Here is a 10,175-nt window from a genome sequence, read left to right as displayed (position 1 = left end):
ACATATATATATATATATATACCGTATATATATTTACAAATCAGTGGTAGAGATAACGAGGCTCTTTCATTGAATAGAGAGTAAGAAGGGTATATTTTTATATGGAGGGGGTTTGGAAACATGGATTGGGACAATGGTGTCTCGTCCACTTGCTGACAAGCTTTTACTGATATAAAATATAAAGAGGTGGAGAATCTGGAATAAAATGCCATCCAAAGATGGTGTTCAGGGAAGCGGATGATTTGCTATGTGGAATGGTTGAAACAGGACTAATTGTTTTTAAGGAGGTAACTGGGTAAATATTTGCAACCAAGACAGGAACAAGATGAGGCAATAGAATTAGTCTGCACTTGTGGGAGGCTAATGGCAGCATGTGGGATTAGTTTGGAGATTGATACGAGGTTATGGGGACAGGGGGGCAATGGGATTAGTTTGGGGATTGATACAGGGCTATTGGGAGAGAGGGGGTAGTGGGATGAGTTTGGGATTGATACAGGGCTATGGGGAGTGGAGCAATGGAATTAGTTTGCGGATTAATACCAGGCTATTGGGAGAGAAGAGGCAGTGGGATTAGTTTGGGATAAAGACACGGCTGCGATCAATATGCATACGACAGTGATATTTGCTTGGGTTTGATATAGGACTGTGCAGAGTGGAAGAAAAGTTCCAATGGGAGGACGATCACTGCATGGTTAACTAAAAAGTTAAAGACTGTTTTAAACTTAAGGAAAAAGCAAATTTTTTTGTGCAAAGGTGACTGGCAGGTCAGAAGATTGGAAATAATATAAAGAACAGCAAAGAAAGATAGGAAGATTGATAAGAGAGAAGAGTAGAACAGAAAACTACCTAGTAATATACGGACAGGTAGTAAAAGTTTCCATTGATATTATATTGATATTAATCAATAAGGGTTAACAAAGAGCATTAGTCCTATAGAAATTGCATCTAAGGCATTAGTTATCGAAAGCAAGGTTAAAGTCCAACAGGTTTATTTGGTATCACAAGCTTTCGGAGCGCTGCTCATTCATCAGGTGAGTGGAGAATTGGGTTCACAAACACGGCATATATAGACAGACTCAATTGCAAGATAATGGTTGGAATGCGAGTCTTTACAGGTAATCAAATGTTTACAGGTACAGACAATGCGAGTGGAGAGAGGGATAATGACAGGTTAAAGAGGTGTGAATTGTCTCAAGCCAGGACAGTTAGTAAGATTTTGCAAGCCCAGGCCAAATGGTGGGGGTTACACGCAGTGTGACATGAACCCAAGATTCCGGTTGAGGCTGTCCTCATGTGTGCAGAACTTGGCTATCAGTTTCTGCTCAGCGATTCTGCATTGCTATGTGTCTCGAAGGCCATCTTGGAGAACGTTTACCCGAAGATCAGAGGCTGAATGCCATTGACTGCTGAAGTGTTCCCCGACAGGAAGGGAACACTCCTGCGTTGTGATTGTCGAGCGGTGTCTGTTTATCCGTTGTCGTAGCGTCTGCATGGTCTCGCCGATGTACCATGCCTCGGGACATCCTTTCCTGCAGCATATCAGGTAGACAACGTTGGCCGAGTCTCATGAGTATGTACTGTGTACCTGGTGGATGGTGTTCTCACGTGTGCATGGGCAGCATGGTTGGTGCAAGCTTGGAGGGCCGAAGGGCCTGTTCCTGTGCTGTAATTTTCTTTGTTCTTTGTGCGATGATGGTATCCGTGTCAATGATCCGGCACGTCTTGCAGAGGTTGCTGTGGCAGGGTTGTGTGGTATCGTGGTCACTTCTTCTGAAGGCTGGGTAGTTTGCTGCGAACAATGGTCTGTTTGAGCTTGCGCGGTTGTTATGAAGGCAAATTGGGGAGGGGTGGGGATGGCCTTCGTGAGATGTTTGTGTTCATCGATGACATATTGAAGACTCCGGAGAAGATGTCGTAGCTTCTCCACTCTGGGGAAGTACTGGACGATGAAGGGTACTCTGTCGGCCGTGTCCCATGTTTGTTTTCTGTGGAGCAGTTTTTCGCTGTGGCGCGTTGGAACTGTCGATCGATGAGTTGAGCGCCATATTCTATTCTTACGAGGGTGTCTTTCAGCATCTGTAGGTGTCTGTTGTGTTCCTCCTCATCTGAGCAGATCCTGTGTAGCCGGAGGGCTTGTCCATAGGGGATTGAGTCTGTGTCTATATATGCTCTGTTTGTGAACCCAACTCTCCACTCATCTGATGAATGAGCAGTGCTCCAAAAGCTCGTGATACCAAATAAACCTGTTAGACTTTAACCTGGTGTTGTGAGGCTACTTACTGTGCCCACCCCAGTCCAAAGCCGGCATCTCCACATAATAGAAAGCAAGGAGATGGTCGATGAATTAAACAGGCATTTTGCATCTCTCGTCCCTACAGAGGACACAAGTAACATCCTCGAATGAGCTGTAAATCAGGAAATGCACGGGTGGAACAAACTCTGGAAAATTCCAAACAGCAGGAAAGTGGGATTGGACAAATTATTAGGTCTGCGGGCTGAGAAATCCCCTGGTCCAGATGGACTTCACCCTAAGCACGTGAAAAAAGTGGTTAGTGAAATAGTTGATATATTGCTTTTAATTTTCAAAATTCCATAGACTCAAAGAAGGTTCCATTAGGTTGTAAGAAGGCAAATGTTACTCCATTATTCAAAGAGGGAGGGAGACATAAAACTACAGGCCAGTTAGCCAAACATCTGACGCAGGGAAAGATATTATTAATGATGATATAACAGAGCACTTCGAGAAAATTAAGGTTACCGGGCAGAGGTTTTGTGAAAGGGAAATAAAGTTTAATCAATTTATTGGCGTTCATTGAAAGAGTCAGCTGTGCTGTGGTTGGCAGGATGTGACACGTGGTGTACCACAGGGACCAGTGCTGGGACCTCAAGTTTGTACAATTTATATAAATGATGTAGATGAAGGGACTGAAGGTATGGTTGCTAAATTTGCTGAGGACAAAAAGATAGGGAGAAAAATAAATTATGAAGAGGAAGTAAAGTAACATAGGTTAAGTGACTGGGCAAAACTCTGGCAAATTGAGTATATAGAACATAGAACAGTACAGCACAGTATAGGCCCTTCGGTCCACGATGTTGTGCCGAACCTTTTCCGAAACCATATAATGTGGGAAAATGTAAAATTCTCCAGTTTTGACAGTAAGAAAAAAAGTTTATTATCTAAATGGTAAGAAATTGCAGAGATCTGAGGTGCAGAGGGATCTGTTGTCCTAGTGCATAATCACAAAAGGCTCAGTACAGCCAGTAAGTTGTACAGGGCATTGGTGAGACCACATCGAAGTTAAAGTTTATTTATCAGTCACAAGTAAGGCTTACATTAACATTGCAATGAAGTTACTGTGAAATTCCCCTTGTCGCCACACTCTGGCGCCTGTTCGGGTCAATGCACCTAACCAGCATGTCTTCCAGACTGTGGGAGGAAACCCACACAGACATGGGGAGAACGTGCAGACTCCACACAGTGACCCGAGGCCGGAATTGAACCCGGATCCCTGGCGCTGTGAGGCAACAGTGCTAACCACTGTGCCACCCAGGGGGTGTTGTGTACAGTATTGGTCTCCTTATTTAAGGCAAGATGTAAATATGTTTGAAGCAGTTCAGAGAAGCTTCCTAGACTAACACCTAGAATGGACTGTTTGTCTTATGAGAAAAGATAGGACAGGTTAGGTTTGTATTCACTGGAATTTAGAAGAGTAAGAGATGACTTGATTGAAATCTTAAGATCCTGAGGGGTCTTGACAGAGTGGATGTAGAGATGATGTTTCCTCCTGTGGGAGAATCTAGAACGAGGGGGGTCACGGTTTAAAAGTATGGGGTCATTCGCTTAAGCAGGAGATGAGGAGAAATATTTTCCCTCAGACGGTGGTTAGTTTCTGGAAATCTCTTCCTCAAAAGGCAGTGGGAGCATTTTTGAATATTTTTAAAGCCGAGTTAAATAAATTCTTGATTAACAAGGGAGTAAAAGGTTACCGGGAGAGGCAGGAGTGTGGGGTTGAGGTGACAATCAGATCAGCCATGATCTCATTGAATAGCGGAGTAGGTTTGAGGAGCCGAGGTCCTACCTCTGCTCTTAATTTGCATGTTTCTTCAGATTTGAAATTCACAACACGGGTGAAATTGCTGAAGCAAAATTCCCTGAATTGTTTGGGTGAAGACCTGAAGTCGATGATGTAAAGTTCTTGTCTTATTTGGGATATCAGGAATGCAGCTCATGTTTGAGATAGACATGATTGCAGATGGTGTAACCGGGTTCAAAGTGTCGGAGACTGTGGGACAGCAGTGCGGAAGAGGGACAGCATCGCAAGGCTGAAGAACTACCTTTCTTCTTCTGGAAAGCACTTAAAGAAAGAAAGGATTTGTATGTAAATCTATACAAGAGGCAATGAGGATTAGGCATGTCTGCTGATGGGGTGAAATGGGTGGCACACTGGTTAGTATTACTGCCTCACAGTAGCAGGGACCTGGGTGCAATTCCGGCCTTGGGTGACTGTCTGTGTTCAGCTTGCATGTTCTCCCCGTGTCTGCGTGGGTTTCCTCCGGGTGCTCCAGTTTCCTCCCACAGTCCAAAGATGTACAGGTTAGATGGAGTGACCATGCTAAATCACCCCTTAGTTTCTAAAGCTGTGTAGGTTAGGTGAATTAGCCATGGTAGATGCACAGGGTTACAGAGATAGGGTTGGAGGAGAGGCCCTGGGAATGGTGTTCTTTCGGAGGGTTGGTGAAGATTCAATGGGCCAAATGGCCTTCTTCAGCAATGTAGGAATTCTATAGATTGCGTGGGAACAGAGGAAAAGAGTAAAAGTTGGAAGTACTTAGCATGTCTTATATACTTATACTTTAAAACAGAGATAAGGAGGAATTTCTTCAGCTAGAGAGTGGTGAATCTGTGGAACTCTTTGCCGCAGAAGGCTGTGGAGGCCGGGTCATTGAGTGTCTTTAAGACAGAGATAGATAGGTTCTGGATTAATAAGGGGATCAGGGGTTATGGGGAAAAGGCAGGAGAATGGGGATGAGAAAAATATCAGCTACGATTGAATGGCGGAGCAGATACGATGGGCCGAGTGGCCTAATTCTACTCCTATGTCTTATGGGCAGGCAGCATCTGGAGAGAGGAAATCTGAGTGAAAGTTTCAGGTTGATGGCCTTTCAACAGAGGGTGGGAAAAGATAGAGATGTGACTGGTTTTAAGCAAGTGAAAGGGGGGAGGAGGATGTGGAGGCTGCAAAAAAGGATAAGAATGAGGGACGGAATTCCCCAGCCCTCCCCGCTGGCATGATTGTCTGTCCCACCATAGTTGATCCCCATCGCAGATTCCAAAATGGCTGCAGGGGCAGGGAACGTGATTTTGCCGAGACCTGGTAGATCCCGCCAGAAGCTGACGGCGAGCCACCTCCATCATAGCAACACACACACTGCGGGGCGAAAGCAGAGGCTGGAAAATTCTGCCCAAGGTTTTGGATAGGGTGGAGGTCAGGAGAGCTTAGGTGACAGAAGTTTTGGCAATGCATTGAGACGATTTAAAAAACAAACCATATTTAGAGATGGTGTCAGTGGAAGGATGATGAACAGCAAAACAAAACAAAATGATGAGTTAAAGCCAACACCAGCAAAGGAAAAGGAAACAAAATGCAGGCAGAAATTAGGTTGAAAATGTTAACCACAATGTTTGGTCCATAATGTTTCATTGCAACACTTGCAAGGACTGAGTAGAGTGTGAATTAAAATATAGGCCTTGATTTTACCGGCATGGCTGCCTGAGGCTTGTAAGATCGTGCCCCAGGCCAACAGGGAATGCTGTTCTGCGAGCTTTGCTCGCCCCGATTTTGGGGAGGCCGTGCCGGTAAAATCAGGGCCATAGTGTCGAGAACTTTAACATCATTCTTTCAGACTGAGTGGGGGTGCTGTGCAAAAAAGTCATCAAGTGTAGCTTTGGCTTCCCCAGTGTGGAGCAAACCACACTGTGAGCATTCTCCAACCTCGCCCGTGGCTGGGATTCTCCAGCCCCGCTGCTATGAATGGAGATTTGGCTAAGCGCCCAAGTTTTCCATTCTCGCTGGCATGCGAGATCCGAGAATCGTGTAAATCACTGGAAGGAGCCCTGGAAAGTGAGCTGGATACTTCTAAATGCTGGTGCAGACTGAGATGGAGCGAATGGCCTGTTTTCCTGTACGTTCAATGACATTTGCTAATTTCCTGCCTGTTCCAACAGTGAATTTGATCACGATCACGATTCTGTACCGAGGAAAGTGCGGCCTTTCCAGGTGTGTTAGCCACTACCTGGTGGCCATGGCAGTGACGGACCTGCTCCTGGTCATCACCGCGGTGATACTGAACCGAATCGGCAGCATTTATTTCCCCCTCAGCCTCCTCTCCAGCACGCCCGCCTGCAGCCTCAGCACCGTGCTCGTCTACATGACCAGAGACAGCTCCGTCTGGCTGACTGTGGCTTTCACTTTCGATCGGTTCATCGCCATTTGCTCCCAGAAGCTGAAAGGCAAACACTGCACCGAGGGACGGGCAGCAGCAGTTATCGCAGTGGTGTGCACACTGTGCTGTTTGAAAAACATTCCCTATTACTTCACCTACGAACCCCTGTACAGAATCGATGATGAACCATGGTTTTGCAGCTTCAGGTCCACATTCTATTCTTCCCTTGCCTGGAAGGCATTTGACTGGGTTGACCGTGTCTTAACCCCCTGCGCTCCATTCTTTCTCATCCTCCTACTCAATGCTTTGACCATCAGGCACATTCTAGCAGCGAACAGAGCTCGGGGACGTCTCCGGGCACCCAGTACCAGGGAACAGCAGACTGATCCAGAGGTGGAGAACAGGAGGAAGTCCATTGTGTTGCTCTTTGCCATTTCGGGCACCTTCATCCTGCTCTGGATGACATACATCATCAATTTCCTCTACGTCCAAATTCGTAAAAGTTCCTATTTCTCTGGTTTCAACTTCAGTGACCCACGGTTTATTCTCCAGGAAAGTGCAAACATGCTGCAGCTTCTGAGTTGCTGCACCAACTCCTGTATTTACACTGCAACTCAGAGGAAGTTTAGGCAGGAACTGAAGAACGGCATGAGATATCCTCTGAATTTTGTTATTAAGGTATTGAAACAGTGACCAGCTCTGCCCATTCCATATTCTTAGAACCCTTAGGTATATTGACAGGCAGAGATCTGGACGTACATGTCCACAGATCACTGAAAGTGGCAACACAGGTGGATAAGGTAGTCAAGAAAGCATATGGCATGCTTGCCTTAATCGGTCGGGGCATTGAGTATAAAAATTGGCAGGTCATGCTGCAGTTGTACAGAACCTTAGTTAGGCCTCATTTAGAATATTGTGTGCAATTCTGGTCACCACACTACTAGAAGGATGTGGAGGCTTTGGAGAGGGTACAGAAGAGGTTTACCAGAATGCTGCCTTGTCTGGAGGGTATTCGCTATGAGGAGAGTTTGGATAAACTCAGCTCACTGGAACGATGGAGGTTGAGGGGTGACCTGATAGAGGTCTACAAGATTGAGTGGTATGGACAGAGTGGATAGTCAGATGCTCTTTCCTAGGGTAGAAAAGTCAAGTATGAGGGGACATAGGTTTCTCCCAAAACAAATGTAGTGGGAAAATGGGAGAATTTCCTGCCCGTTCTTTGGGCGTATTTAGCATCACAGAGTGCTTCAGAGGGATTCACACCAGAAAGTACGGTGCGGGGCCTCATCCCGCTGGAGAGGCTGGCAGCATAGTGCTGAGCAGGTCACTGAGCATGCGCCAATCCATCAGTGGGGAGATTGACAAATGCTCACCCTCCCTCCCAATCGCCGGCCTCCTGATCGCAGTTCTACCCGCCACCACCCTCTCTCCCCCGATCGCCAGCCTTCCCCCTCCCCTCCCCTCCTCTCCAATCACTGGCCTACCTGACCACAGTAAGAAGTCTCACAACACCAGGTTAAAGTCCAACAGGTTTATTTGGTAGCACAAGCCACTAGCTTTCGGAGCGCTGCTCCTTCATCAGGTGAGTGGGATTTCAGTTCACAAACAGGGCATATAAAGACACAAACTCAATTTACAAACTAATGGTTGGAATGCGAGTCTTTACAGGTAATCAAGTCTTAAAAGTACAGACAACCCGAGTGGAGAGAAGGTTAAGCACAGGTTAAAGAGATGTGTATTGTCTCCAGCCAGGACAGTTAGTGCATGATATGCTGAAGGAGCAGCGCTCCGAAAGCTAGTGGCTTGTGCTACCAAATAAACCTGTTGGACTTTAACCCGGTGTTGTGAGACTTCTTACTGTTTACCCCAATCCAACGCCGGCATCTCCACATCATGGCTACCTGACCGCCCCTCCAACTGATCGCCGACCACCCCACCTTCTGCCTCCCCCAGGCCAGCCCCAATCATCAGCCCCCCAAGGCCAGCCCTGAGCCCCCTCCCCATGTGCAGCCCCGATCACCTCCTCCCTCCCAATCTAACCGATCCTATTGCAGTGTGAGCAGCCGGACCTTCCCCTCCCACCACTGATCTGTCTCTCAGTGGGCCCCACCCACTTTGGCCCCGCCCGGTACCAGGCTGGCATTGCCCAAGGGGCATGCCCCTGTGCACCACCTCCTGGGGGGGGGGGGGGGCTCAATGGCCTCTGCCCCCACCAAAAGTAAAGTTTATTTATTGGTCACAAGGCTTACATTAACACTGCAATGAAGTTAGTGAAATTCCCCTAGTCGCTACACTCTGGAGCCTGTTCGGGTCAATCCACCTGACCCGCACGTCTTTCAGACTGTGGGAGGAAACCAGAGCACCCGGAGGAAGCCCACGCAGACATGGGGAGAACGTGCAGACTCCGCATAGTGACCCAAGCCGGGAATTGAACCCGGGACCCTGGCACTGAGACAGCAGTGCTAACCACTGTGCCACCCTGTACCAGCATGCCTGTTCCTTGCTGGTTGGCAGGTCAGGTGATAGTTTTTTTCTCATTTTCAGTTTGCAGCTGCAGGTTTTAATTTTAGAAAGGGCATTAAGCTGACAAGTCTCTCTCTCTCGCCCTGGTTTTGGAAATTCTGTGGGTTAGCTGAAAGCAAGGTCTTGGCTTGCTGAAGGAAGGGGGGGAATCGGCTGTTGGTGGCTTGCCTCGAATCCCTGGTATTTTGGGAAGCTGTTCTGACTTCAAAATATTCTGAGTCCATCCAGAGAATTGCAGACTTCTCCCAAAGGTCTCAAGTTCAGAATCAGGTGAGCATTAGTCTTTGCTGTGTTAGACCTGTGAAAAGGGTCTTTTGTCTACGGGACTGGTTTGATTGGAACACATTAGATACATTTGTTAAGGGTTATACATTATAGTGGTTGTTCTGTTTCTTGCTTGCAATTGATAAAATTCATGCTAATTTACTTACCATACATGTTAACTGTATTCTTAAATAAACTTTGTTTGATAAAAGCTCCCCAGTGGGTCATTTGGATCATACCTGAAGTGAAACGTATCATGCTTATCATAGCCAAGTACAAGAGGCGAGGCTCCGTTAAACACTTTGGAGTTTCTGACCTGAACCATAACAATCTCCATGGTGTCACTTTCAATTCTGCAGTTTCTGACCTCCTACTCTTGTGCAATCACTAAAAGCGGCTAAATGCGCCTCTGTCATGTCATCCAACTGTGCCTTGTCCAAGCTGATTTACTGCCAAAACCCGTCATTACCTCTCAATGTAACCATTTTAATGCCCTCCAGGCTGCTCTTCTACATCTGACCCTCCCTAACATGAGGTCATCCAAATCTCTGCTGTCCATGTTTTGACTAACACCAAGTCCCTCTGGGCTCCCTGATTTACACTGACGACTGGTCAAGCAGTCTCATGATTTTAAAATAATGAATCCTTGTTTTCAAATCCCTGCATGTCCTCACTCCTTTCTTTCACACTAATCTTCCATAGCCCCAAGACATCACGCCAAGGTTCTTGCACTTATTTAATTCTGCCTGCTTATGGAGCCCTGGCTTTAACAGCTCCACCACCAAAGGCCAAGTCTTCAGGTCCACACAATACTCACAACTGGGAGATGGGTTTGCAATGCAGTTCAGCTTGACTGCCATTCTCAGAAGAAACGGACACATTTAGGAATCAAATCCGTCCCTCCTGTGGACAGCATCATTCAAACGCAGGCGGCTGGCCTCTAA

The sequence above is a fragment of the Mustelus asterias genome, chromosome 17 (assembly GCF_964213995.1).
Source record: "Mustelus asterias chromosome 17, sMusAst1.hap1.1, whole genome shotgun sequence".
In the NCBI taxonomy this organism is placed as follows: domain Eukaryota; kingdom Metazoa; phylum Chordata; class Chondrichthyes; order Carcharhiniformes; family Triakidae; genus Mustelus; species Mustelus asterias.
This window is presented reverse-complemented; position numbering follows the sequence as displayed.